At 38.8% G+C, this 13983-nt stretch overlaps 1 protein-coding gene across 5 annotated transcripts in view; it reads right to left on the minus strand.

Moving 5' to 3' along the window:
* The window catches only part of LOC124164204 (E3 ubiquitin-protein ligase RNF19B-like), a 324394-nt gene that overhangs the window by 212504 nt on the left and 97907 nt on the right, over positions 1 to 13983 (minus strand). The window contains exon 1 of one of the 5 annotated variants that reach the window (XM_046541430.1): positions 13332 to 13354. The exons of the other annotated variants lie outside the window; for them this stretch is intronic. The gene's annotated coding sequence lies outside the window, so the exon portion shown is untranslated. Of the gene's footprint in view, positions 1 to 13331; positions 13355 to 13983 lie in introns of those variants that run through there. 5 annotated transcript variants of the gene reach the window in all.

The following is a 13983-nucleotide window of genomic DNA, read 5'->3' on the forward strand; positions in this document are numbered from 1 at the left end:
GAGGGTCGGCGACGAAAAGTTTTTTTTTTATATTTTAATTATAATACCGGTGACCAGTCAATTTAATGTGACCAAAAATTCCTAAATGAAGTTTACTACACTCAGTTAGTTTTTTGTCGATATCTATGAACGAGAAATACCTCTTTTTAAATAAATTCTGCCGCCAAAGCGCATGGCTCCTATCTATGCCATGTAAATCAGCTTCTCTTAACGCACAAATTTATCTGAATTTTACCCGGTAAGTGGTGTATATTATGATATCATTGGAAAGATCAAGACTTTTTCTTTGCAATGAAATAAAAATCATAGAATTCTATGATGATTGATTTTTCGCTCAAACTACCTGAATTTCTCCACACACATGTATATCCTATATCCAGTTACGCCATTTTAAGTCCTTATGGACCAACAGACGCTCTTTTGGAGCTATCAATTCCAATAGTCACGGAAAGTTAATTTGTTGTGGGCACAACTTTATACGCCCTCACTAAGTCTCCGGTACTCCACTGTTTCTGCGCAAGAACAATCCATTTGCTACCAATGCGAAAGACCAACGGCGCAGCAGGGCACAGACGGGATAATCGCAAGGCCTCCTTCGGCCGGATGTCAGCGAAACAAAAAAAATAACACGACCCAAGTACGGCACTTCAGTCTACGTAACTTGGACGTGCCGAAGCACTTAAAGAGAGAGGATGCTCCTTCCGCCTTTTGAGTGCCTTTCAGAATAGGGGCTGTTCGGGATTCGTACTTCGAAGCACAACCTTTATTCGACCAGGAGTGCACACGATAAAATCAACGGTAGACGAGTTAACTTGATCACATTTTGACATGCAATATAAAATAACTTGGACACACCCAACACTCAATCAGTAACTTTCTTTAAAACTAATCGACACGGTATAATAAAAGGAAAATTTTCAATAAAGTGCCACTTCATGACAATTAGGGTAAGTCCGGTATAGATGCCCCACCTAAGGAAATGTCTTCGTATCTATGACTGAAGTAATAACCGGTGAGGGCTCAGGGAAGCCCTTCGAGGATACAATGCACCGGGGCCGGGAACCAAGCCAGTGGCTTATACGCCCGATCACCCGGGGAGGGTGAGGAGAGGAAGGGAAAAGGAAAGAGGCGCCGCCGCGATAGGAGCCCGACGACGCCTCTAGGAGAAGAAAGGTGCGGAAGGGACGGGAGAGGGAAAAACACCCCAACGCTATAAAAGCAAAGAGGGCCCTACTAATCTAGCGATTTGATCGATGGATTTTTCTTCCTCATATGAAAATCCTCTAAAATCGCTGGCACATTAATGGCTTTGCCAGGTTTCGCTTATTAATAGGACTGAAGTAATTTTAAGAATGTAGGAATACACGATAATATACATTATTTATTGATTATTAACACTACATCAACAAATTTTGGTTAAAAAATATTTACGCCAAAATATTTTAACTTTTCCATAAATATTCATTTGGCCATCTCTCCCTACGGTCCGGGTGGGAAGATGGTCCCTCCGTGAGAAAATGCCCCATGCAGCTGCGTTTTCGCCCGTTTATTCAAAGTATTCAAGCATTTTAACTGATGCTGACCAGATCCATTATACTCAACCTTATAACAGAGTGGATAATTAAGAGTACTCACTTGAAATGATGTGTTAAAGAAGAGTAAAAAATAAGAATCACCGCGAAACTCTTGCAGCTTGACAGTAGTTGTCCAACTAATTGACGGACACTATCAGAGCACAAATGAAAAAACGACTTCGTTTTCTTCCACTAATTTATTTTGACGGTACGACATGTTTCGACCTTGAGCGGTCGTACATGAAACATGGAAAGGAAAGGAAACATGTCGTACCGTCAAAATAAATTAGTGGAAGAAAATGAAGTCGTTTTTTCATTTGTGAACTTCAACTTCCACAAAGTTGAGCCTGACACCATTGAACGTACTATCAGAGCAATCTGATGGTTTTTATTGAAACTACCACGATCGGGTATGTTGATACCACCATTGAATCTCTACCGGTGGGTTACCTTGCCGAACTTACCTTAGTCGTTGAGATTAATACAAAAAAATGATGTGAGAATCATAAGATAAGAATTTTTGGGTAATCTTTGTTATGGCTAGAAAACAATTAGAGATGAGCTAGAGGTGATAATTATCAATTTCACAAGTATGAACGCATTTATTTTAAAAAAATTAATATTTCTAAAATCGGAATGGAACCTTTAAACGGCGTGTATTCACAATGAGTTCAGCTATACTTAGGGACGTCGAGTTAATAATTTGTATAGTATTCTGGTACAGAAAGGAAGGTACCGCATGCAAATCCAAGTGAATTCTAACGAAATTATACTTGTAGCTAGGACTTAGCAAAATATCAAGGGCGGCACACGAAAAAAAAACCTGTCCGTTCAAAAACCAATCGCTCATGATATAGAAACAAATCTCCAAGTTGAAACATAAGCGTTACCACGTCTTGCATTCTAGTTAAGGAAACTAGGTATAACAAATTATAACTTTTAATATTTATTTTGAACGTATCAAATATAAATGAAATCAAGTAAAATGCACTATTTTAATAACTAACTGCTTTTACCTTAACCGGGGGTCAATACACAAGTATTCGTCAAACCGTTTAGAAAGTAGAGCAACAAGTACATTCGCCAAAAAAATCAATGGCAACAGCTGGATATGGCTTGCTTCGCTAGCGTTCAACAGCCTATCTACGTTTTACGAAAATTCTTTCCATTCCAGGGTTTTTACGGGAGGAATTCTTCAGGCTTTATTGATTCCATTAAGGACAACACTAAACTTTCACCTAATCTTAATCATCCCCACCCCTTGAGCAAAACGCAGCTAGTCTTTCTTCACTTCGGTATAGGACACATACCATTCAACCTTTTCCTTAATTTTCCGTTATCATACATTATTTACCTGTAAACAGTTCACGCAAGCGAAAAGCGCTCCCGATTCATAGTATTCAGAGAATTAGGCAAGAGTATACTTGGACCTCTTGCTTAAGTGGATAAAGGTCTCTCCCTCGCGTTGCCATCCTTGATGGACCGCGAGGGCCTAACATCTAGTGCCATGAGCCTCGGTATAATTGCCATGAGAATTAAAGAACCTGGATAGCGTAGTGGTCTGCGCAGTGGCCCAGAAAGCCAAAGGTCCGTGGTTCGATTCCCGGTCCAGGGGAATTTTTTCTCATGGCAATTCTTGTATGGATAAAGGTCATTAACATTAAGTAAAATCCAATGAATGATTATTTATTCAATAATATTAATTATGCAATACGATTAGCTTTCGCTCACAATCAACTCTGCTATAAACTAGTGGCGTCGTTACCTTGATAAGTAGAGTATCCGGATACAGACGAGAGGGTCTTGCATTCAAAGCTACGTGAATGCCTTCAACACCTCAAACGAAATTCCCACACAGAATTTATGCCATCTCTTTAAGGAAACGATACCATACAAACCTCAACGAAACTCGCAGCCACTAATGACCATTCACGATACTCCGGGAAGGACGAGCACGCGGACAGAGAGAGGCTTGCCGAACATTTTCATCAATGTAAACAGCACACCCACCCGCAACGGGCTTCATTAGGGAGACTGAGAGAGTGTACCATCACAAAAAAAGGCAACGCCAGCCTATCAATCGGAAGACATCCGTAAACACACTTAACACTCTCTTCCCCAAGCCCTTTTTATAACACCACACACGAAAACGTCAATAGATGATGGAGAGTAGAGAAAAAAAAACGAGCCGAAAAGAAACGATTCGACGGCTCCGCTCCGACGAAACTGGGCCAAGGCCTCACAAACAGGCTTCCGCCCAAACCCGTCCCTCGCTCCTTATCTACCCGGGCCGCTTCTCCCCCGCCCCGTCGATTCCGCACAAAACGGGAACAATGAGCAGAATGGATCTCCTGGGAGAGAGAAGAGATGGCTTAAAGTGGAAGATCGCCTCGGTTTCGGAGAAGGCTTGCCCTATAAGGGAAGAATTCGCGCTGAACGGTGGCGGTCTTTCGCGAAATGCACTCCTCCTCGCTTCGCGTCCCGCCTCTCCGCCGCGGTGGGGTGGTACCGTGGGGCATTCTTTGTCGTCACCGATTTAGGTCTCACCTAGAGAAGATTTCTAACTGCTCCATAATTCCGCATCAATCAACACACGCTGGTGTTTATATCATGCAACTAGGAGCGGAATATTGAAGAAATATTAATCTTATAAAATCAAAAGCCCAAATAAATTGCAAAACTCAAGTGAACATCTTAAATATTGAAAAAGAATAACTAGTACTTATTTGTTATTTCTTAACAAACAACATTTGATACGAGGAATAGGTGTTTGGTATCATTTTAAAGAATCAATTATTCTTTTGTTTTTTTTCACTGTTCATTTGGAGGTTAGATTTAGAGGTTCACCACTTTGTTAAAAATTGGCAAACTACGATTATTCAAAAGACGGCAATATTACGCCCGTAGTAAAACCGAAGGATTTCACGTGGCAAAATGTTATGCCCATATCACGCAGTGTTATGAATACAAAAGAGCAAAAAATTTAAAAATCTTAGGGGAACGCCTTAACTTAAATACTTAAAATATACTCACACGCCTTCCAAAACTTCAAGTAAACAGAAGATGCACTCGGGCACCGTGGGGCATTTTTGTCGTCCTCGATTTAGGTCTCACTAAAATAATTCTAACGGCTCCTTATTGCATGTTAATCAACACATACTGATGATTATATCAAACAACTAAGAGTAGAATGTTTTTTTAATATTAATTTTATAAAAGCAAAGGCGCAAAAAAATTGAAAACCTCCAGGAAACGTCTTCTATATTAAAAATAAGAATTATATCTGCTCCTTATTCCGTATCAATCAACACACACCGATGTTTATATCATGGAGCATCACTGATGTTTAATATGCTTCTATCAAGAGTAGAATATTTTTTTAAACATATTAATATTAGGGGAGACTGGGGTAATGACGGTCACCTAAGGGAAAATGAGTATAAAACTTGGTTTTAAATTTGGAATGCAGTCGTGTGGAATCGCTAACATATATATTATATTTTACCTATTGCAGGCCTCAACTGAACCCTAATTAAAAATTAGCTATTCATAAAATTAAAAATATTGCAAAATCAGCTTTGACCGGTATTACCCCTACCCTGGGGTAATGGCAGTCGGTAATGTCATGTTCTACTAAATTGTTGTAAAATAAGAAATATAAGGATTTTCGATGACATTGGCACGTTAAACTGAAATATTTATGTTATTTTCATTAAATAAGCATTCCGCATTTAATAAATTTCCCCTATATAGGCCAAAGCGCAAAAAAAAGGACAAACCCTAGGGAACGTCTAAAATATTCAAAAAGAAAATTCTAACAGCTCCTTGTTTCGTATCAATCATCGCACGCTGGTTTTCTATACAGCAACTAAAGGTAGAATATTGAAATAATATAATTTAAATAAATTCAAAGGCGTAAAAAATTCATAAACCCTACGGAACGCGTTAAATATTTGAAACATACTTTTACACCTTCCAAAACTTCGATCAAGTAAACAGTAGATAGGTTACAGGGTTCCCACTCTAACTTCATTATAAAATTCAAGGTTTTTTCCAGGTTTTCACGGTTTAAATGTCATCAAATTCACGGTTTGTAGATAGGGCATTTTAGGCAGAAATATTGATCACGTAACAATCATCGGCCGCACGTTAACTAAAAATGTAACAAACGCAACAGATGCCTTGAATGCAAACGCAACAATGACAGCGCTATCTCTCATGACGTCACCTATCGTTAGCAAAATTCAGGTCCGGCGAAAGGGTGTGAGTGGGAAAATGGAGAGAGCAGGGTGGCAGGGAAGTGAAGAAGTGCCTGTATTTTTTCCAGGATTAACGTCTTCCAATTGGAGGCTTAAGGTCAATGTGCTGTCATGGCACACACGGACCAATTAATAGTTGCGCTTTCGAATACACGTGTGCAGATAACTGCGTGGACAGTATCTGCACGTGACTCGGCCTTGAAACATGATCGAAATATCCTTTTTTTCTTTTAATCTGTCTATCGTAGTTCTACAATCAAGTTTGAGAGATTTTTAAGGTTCTATGACGAAATTCACGGCTATTTCCAGGTTTTTTCACAGTAGACGAAATTCACGGCTTATTCACGGTTTTAAGGTTTTCACGGTTGAGTGGGAACACTGAGGTTGCTAGAACACCGAGGGGCATTTTTTCCAGAGAAGAATTCTAAATGCACCTTATTCTGCATCGATCAACACTGGTGTTTACATCATGCAACTAAGGGTAGTATGTGGAATAAAATACTGTTTTGATGAATGCGAAAGGGTAAAAAAAATGGAAAATCATAGGGAACGCCTTAGATGCTTAAAAATTATTTACACCTTCCAAAACTTCGATCAATTAAACAGTAGTAAGTAGTAGTAAACGTTGCTGGGCCAAAATATTGGTCAAAAATCAAAATTCTTTCGTAAGGAGTCATTAGGAGTTTGCTTTGGGCCACTATAATCAAACGCCTCGTGGGTGGCGCTGTGCATACGTAACTCGAAACAACTAGAAGAAAATGATGTCAGGAATGGGGTCCTAGGATACAAATACGAACAGCGTGTCGTCATTGGTCCGGGTTAGTGGTGAGACCCTCTATCCCTCAAGGTGTATGATCGAAAGTCTAATGCATAAAATAGTATCTGGCGCAAAATGCCGTCACTTACAAAGCGAATTAATTACAAAAATAAAGCTCTGTCCGCCAAAATAATCATGGATAATATGCCCCCTGATAATCTCTACTTAGCAGTGCACCTTTTGTATAGAAACAATGACTCTGATTCCAGACCTTTGTCCAGCAAGATCCCCTTTTCCGACTAAAAGACTCGTCGGCACCCGCACCACGGCTTTTTGCTCCACTTGGCGCGGAAGCATCGAGGAAACGCTAGGAACGCTCAAATAACGTCAGTGGAAAAGAGGGAGACGTCCGTCACTCATCTTCTCTACCACTGACTGACACAGTGGGAAAATGAGGGAGTATTTTGGTCAATCGGAAACGAGTGTCAGACTATTTTAAAAACTAATTCATCAGTCGCTTCATGAGAACACCTCCACCGAAGGCGAACGCATTCGGCGTTAGGTCGGGGGATACCAGTTGGTGTCCTTGTTTTCTACCACGGAAATGTATGCACAATCCTCTCATTTACAATCACGCCCTCCTCGATTCCTTTCAAAGTTGGCATAGTCAGTCACTCCGGCAGGTAATGACAAAGACGGAGTGCCGGAGGTTTACATCAATTAATTAGATAGTTACAGGAAACCTTAGTTGGGAAATTTTGTTAAATTGGAATTTACTGAGGTTAATGTTAAAAGTCAATGGTCTTTGGTTTGAAAAGTCACGCACATTCATTCAGTCACGTTGCATAAAATATTAAAGCTCTCTAAATACCCTTTTCGAAATTGCAATTTGAAGTGCGGTATTTATATCAAAAAACAATTAATCAATTCATGGATAGACACGCTCCAATTTCACAACTAATGTGCCCTGTAACATCTCTTATTAAGTGACCTAAAACAATACAAATTGGTATTTTCACCACTTACAAGGTTAAGTAAATATGCGAAAATCAGGAAAACAATCAAGGAGGGTCAGGTTGAACGTCAAATTGAAATCGAAACGAATCATACGGAATGACGCCATGGTCAACTGGTTGCGTCAAACCATATGATTCACAACAATTCATGAGATTCACAACACTTGTCCTAAACAATCAATGAACATGGATAGCGCTGTGGTCTGTGCAGTGACTCGGAAAGCCAAAGATCCGAGGTTCGATTCCCAGTCCAAGGACATTTTTCCTATGACCACTATCGTGAAATTTCACCACCGTTACCGCGGGAGGTTCCAAATATATCACAATCATGAAAATTGTTAGACTCAGCTGCCCACTAAAAACTCTCATTCGCTAATAATATCATGCTTAAGAACTTCTATTTCTATGAACACCAAATAATATCGTATTCATATCTCACCCTATTGCATGATGATATCAGGTTACTAACATCTGAACCTCATTAGTCGGTTCATCTTCCATGCAAAATTAGATCCTTATATATATAGAAAACATTTACAGGTAACAAGCTCTTGCAAAGAAATTTATTCCCGAGGTAATGATTTATCATAGTGTTAACACATTGAAGAACTAAAATTCTCTCAAGCATGGACAGAGGAAAAAGTAAAATAGTAAAAAAGATAACAGATGCACGGTTCCAATAACGTGGAAAAAGTGCCCATCTCCAGTATTAGCAATGTATTTATTACCTCATAAAAATATTTCCATGCAACCTTTCAAAAGCTAACTGATGGAATAATAGCAAAAATTATCATGACAAAAATTTCTCACGATCGGGAATCGAATAATCGACCGGATTCATTATTATTTCTTAACAAACAACATTTGATACGAGGAATACGGTGTTCGGTAACATTTTAAAGAATCAATTATACTATTGTTTTTTTTCACTGTTTATTTGGAGGTTAGATTTAGAGGATTACCGGACCATTCAGCAAAACACAAAACCATCCAATTTCCATAAATCCCAAAGAAACTTCATCAAAATGACGGAATAATCTCCACTTCCAGGTAAATCGAACACTTAAATACACCGACTTCAGCACGAGATCTCTAGAACAACATAAATCAAATGCATCTAACGTTACACACGACCAATTACTACCTAGTAACTCTGGAAGACTAGTGAAATATTTCACTTTGAAATGGAGCAGAAAACAGATTGCCCAAAAACTTCCCTCGATAAGTGGAAGAAGTTGGGGCAAACTACCATGAACCTCAATTTGCGAGTTCAGAGCTGCACGAGCACCCGATAACGTAGCCTACATTCCCAAAGTTCAATTAAGGAGAAATTACTCCGAAGACTTCTAATGCGTGGAAAAATGACCTGCAATGGCACTACGTTGTATTTAATTGGATCCATTAGTTTCAATACACAATTTCTAAAGTTGTAATCGACATTTTAGGGATTCATTAAATACCATACATGATTGATCACATTCTGAACAGAATCTAAAGGTTTAGCGCTACACTGAAAATCCAATGATGCAGTTCATAAAGCAAGACTGCGCTTCACTGAAGAAATAAATACATTCAATTACTTAAAATGTCTTTCCCATCACTTTTTCAAAATTTGAATTTTCTATTGGAAGATAAATTGACTGCCAACACAAACATTACTAACATCATGACATTTCAACTCTTATAATCTGTCTTACAAATTGTTACCTTAATCATTATTTGGATCGGTTAACTCTTCGGAATATAAATTTGTCAGGGCACTTCCCCTAATTGTTTCAGCCACTAAGGTCCTTAGAAATGTATTCATCCTCAATTTCATCATCAATCAATCATCACTCAGATTACTCGTAGCTCACAACTCATAAAACACTCATGAACAAAAAATACCGGAAAAGACAAGAAAAGAGGAAAATGAGTATTTTTTTAGTGACACAAGTATTGAAGTAGCTATATCAACATAAAACGTTGAGAATATCAATCCTTAGCCATGAGGTGCATTAGAGAATTATAAATGTTACCTGCATTTGTGATACGAGTTCTTAGTATTTCTGCTTCAGTGCTTAAAAAAAGAGATGGATGAGAGAGTATTTTTCAAGGCAAAGAAATCATTTGCAATAGTACACATTTAAAAGGAGAACTTTGTATTTTTTGGCAAAGTTACATTCCACTCAAGACTTTTCAAACACCGTGTATTTTTTAGGAAAGAAAGAACATTTCATCCAATAAATAGATGAGAAAAAAATAGATAAATAACGCATGAAGAGCATCAAGAAATAAAAGGTCAGCGAATAACTCTAACCAACGAAGTCCAATTTTATGGTTACCCATGTTAAATTTGGAACTTATCTATTAGGTCATATGAGCGGCATCAAAATACATATTGCTCACTTCTACTGACAAACATTGTATTTGACCTGACAGGACAATCTTTTGGGCACCTATGGCATGTGAGACAAATTTTTCACATATAACATTACCAAAAATATCCCAAAGAAAATCTGAACAATATAATTGCAATAAATTCAGTTTTCCACCATAGATCAAATAGAAATGGAGGTAAAATGAAAGCATCATTGAAAAGCCGAGAATTATCCCAAATCAGTATGTTCCAGAAATATCATTTCATACATTTTTTCTACATCAAGGGAATAAAAATTTGCCGGCGCAAAAAATTGATTTGAATGCATTGCGAAGGTAGGATAGTAGGTTTCATAAAAATCAAATGCCAAACAAGATATTTTCCAAGAGACATTTAAATGAAATAATATTTTGATACACACTGCATATTAGGAATTGGTAATATCTTCGGTAAATATTGAGAGAAGTTTTGGGCGTAGGCGAGATAAAAACTTTCGAGAGAGCATGAAACAAAAATCTCTGGCAAAAAAAAGCTCTAAAATTATTCGCTCCAATTTTTCTCCAGCCCCGAATAGCCCACAAAGAAATGAGAAGAGAGGCAGCGACCTCGCCCAAATAGCTCTTTAAGGCTTCCCCAAGGGATGTTCGACGGCCGAGTGGAGCAGAAAACCAAACGAGGAGAAGGGTAGAACAAATAAAAGCAAATTGGAGGCGTGGGGAGAGGAAGAATATGCCGCACAATCTGGAGCGGCGATACTTCGCAACCATTTCCTTTTGGCGAAAAAAAAAGACGAACGAGGGAAAAAAAAAGAAAAGGAAGGAAACCAAGCGGGACCACAGCGAGAGGCAAACGATAAAGACCCCTTTACGAGAGTGGGTCGAAATTAAAGGGCCCTCTCAATTGGCAAATCGTGATGAAACAAGTGGTGCGGCTGAGTGAGTGGTGGAGAGGACTTTGAAAAGGGTGCGGGAGAAAGCGAGGAGGATGGTGGGGTGGGGAGGGAGACACCGACTGGTTGCTCTTTTGGCGGAGTACGGCCAACCAAGCCTCCGCCGATGACGCGGGGAGGGGAGGCCGAGCCGGCGCAAATGCACGGAACGTACTCGACGGGAATGTGCAATCGAATCAATGAGCTTCCTCCTCCAAACTATATCGGAACTTCAGATGCTGACGTATCTAACTACGGTGAGTTTTCGACCTAAACATCCTCTACATTCTTTCTACTGTATAGATATCTTTTTCTCAACTTATACGCAACCAAACTCTACAAATGAGGTACCCAAATGCACAGAATTTATCAGAGAACATGCGACGGCATATCTTACTTCCTAATATTGCTATTGTTTCCTAAAATTGGTTTTTAAAAATAAAAAAAAATCACAAAAAACAAAAACCGGTAAATATTCCTGACGTTAACGGCGCACAAACTGATACATTTGTTCATTTGCAACAATATCTCCCATTCTTTAAATAACTTTTATCAAAATGCGGCTGATTCCACATTCAAGTCTCCTGTTGATACATAAGTATGAGTCATCGTGTGCGTTTAACAGAGGATAGTGTAATTACTCCAATGTTGTGTTTAAAGAGGTCCTCTGACCTCAATTTGTACATGAACATTCCGATTAAATTTGTACATAAGACCCAGCCTTTTTTTCTACATTTTAAAATTAGAAACGCGCCTACCCCTCTGTGGACTTGCATTGAAAAGAGCGGGGGAAGCCCGCTGGGAGCGGGCACAACACGCTCGTCATTAATAATTTTGATTCCTACAGGCATCAGCTATCCAGAGTTAAAATTTCGACACACAATTTATCTCCATCCTGTATTTTCGTATCGATATATTATTTACTTAAAATGAAAATCCCTCAAGTGTCATCAACACGTCACATTCGAATTTTTATATGTGATAGAAAATGGATACACACGAGGTGAAGTTTCTGTTTCACTCTCCAATGCTCAATAATTTTCGAGATTATAACGACGAAAATTTACCAGGGAAAGGCCAAATTTGATGCAACCGTCATCACAAAAATAGACCCTTGTGCGAAAATTCCACAAGGAAAAAATCATTCGCTTTGACCGGGATTAAAACCAGATACCCAGATTTCCGGTCAGTTATTTAGCCACTAAATCCAGTTAGCCAGTTCTCTGAGGAATTTTCCCACAATTTGCGGGTGACTCCGTTATACTTATCACCGTGGCTAATAAAAAACAATAGACCCTTATTTGACTAATTTCTAGGACGAAGAGACTAACGGTGTATTGCTGTGATGTGGGTTGTACAAAAGGCGTTATCCTGGTACTTTCCGTCGCTAACATCTGGAAAAGTATTGGGGGTTGGTGGCTGAAACAAAAAATACACCTCATGAGTATCATTTTCCTAACACCTAGCAAAATTTGAACGAGATCTGGTGGTGACATTTGGTGAGGGACTTTCCTTGTAAGTAAAAAAGACAAATACTAAAATATAGGGTGGTAAAAATTGTGTCTCGAAATTTGAACCCTGGATAGCTTTTGCCTGTAGGAATCAATATTACCGATGATTTTTACGTCGAAAATCCACCACTTTAAACTCCATTAACATTCGAACCGAGCTCTCCGATTGGCCGCGAGTTTGCCATGTTGCCGAATGCTCAGGACAACTCATGTCTTCGATGGCTTTGCCTGACGGTGATTGCGAATCATCGGGCAGCAGGGCATACTTGCGCCCAATCAGAGCGCGTAGGCTTTCCCTTGTTTAAAAATGGTGAGTTTTCGACCTGAAAATAATTAGTAATTTTGGTTTCTACTCGTATCAGCTGTCTACGGTTAAAAATTTCGTGCCAATTTTTCTCCACCCTGCATATCAATAATTTAGTTGGTGGCAGAAATAAAATATTTATGATTAACAGCATTAATTCAGGGGAAAATGTAGCTTGTTGTGTTGTAGTGTGTATTTAATGTAAAGGACCTGCGAGAGCCTTCTTCGGTTGGTGAAGTACTGTTTCCTGAGGTCGCACTTACATAAATTTTCCAAATCCAGTCGATCACCCTAGGTCATCTGAAGTAACTTTTTCCGACAATTTTTTTCCCGCAGCGATTGACTCACCATTTAGGGAGATAACTTTGTTTGGCTCATTGAGTTACCATTAACATAGAGTTTAAATATGTAGATATAACTTATTTTTCATCCTACTAACAGGGTCTCGCCAATGCTGACCGATGGCGTAACTTCCTTCCTCTAAGAGAATACTATCGGTGATCAAGAACTCTGAACACAATTCTGATTCCCATGCTTGGTAAGCGTGCTTTGCATTAATCACAATTTGATCTAGTGACAAATAACTACTATAGACTGCACTGGTAAATATCATTCAAACTTACCTTGACTACTGGCGACAACCTTTAGCAAGAGACGTCCCATATGACTTTATTTAAGTTCTGCAGATGTCTTCTTCGTCCTCTACGCCCCTGCTGACGAAAAATAGATTTATTCAATGTGTTTCCGTATATTTAATGTTCTTTTCACCATCACCATTCGCAACTTTAGAATGAAATTCATCCTGATTAGACATTAACTACCCATTTAAGTTCTCCTAGTATGTGGTCTCCTTTTTCATTTAAGTTTGTGCGAGAGCTCAAAATCAAACAGCGGCGGATATTATGAGATTAAAACTCCTCGCGTCAAGCGTCTAATCTCTTTAGACAAAAGGGATTCCCCTTGTTATCACAAAATATTTCGACATCAAGAAAATTATCACAAAAGTTAGTCACTTTAATAACCACAAAACTGGAACGTGATATCTACTAAATTTACACTATGACATCAGTGAGTTCGTCACTTGAAAACAAAACGCTATCAGGATGATGTCCATCATACAACGCAACTACATCGAACACAATCATTTTATGGATGGACTAATACACCACTTGGTAGTCCATTAGCTTGAGCTAATTAAACTTAAATTTCTTTGAAGCAGTGGCGTCTAATTTTAAGACTTATCGAGGGTCCGTCACACAAGAAATCATTTCTTCT

Source organism: Ischnura elegans, chromosome 8, assembly GCF_921293095.1.
Source record: "Ischnura elegans chromosome 8, ioIscEleg1.1, whole genome shotgun sequence".
In the NCBI taxonomy this organism is placed as follows: domain Eukaryota; kingdom Metazoa; phylum Arthropoda; class Insecta; order Odonata; family Coenagrionidae; genus Ischnura; species Ischnura elegans.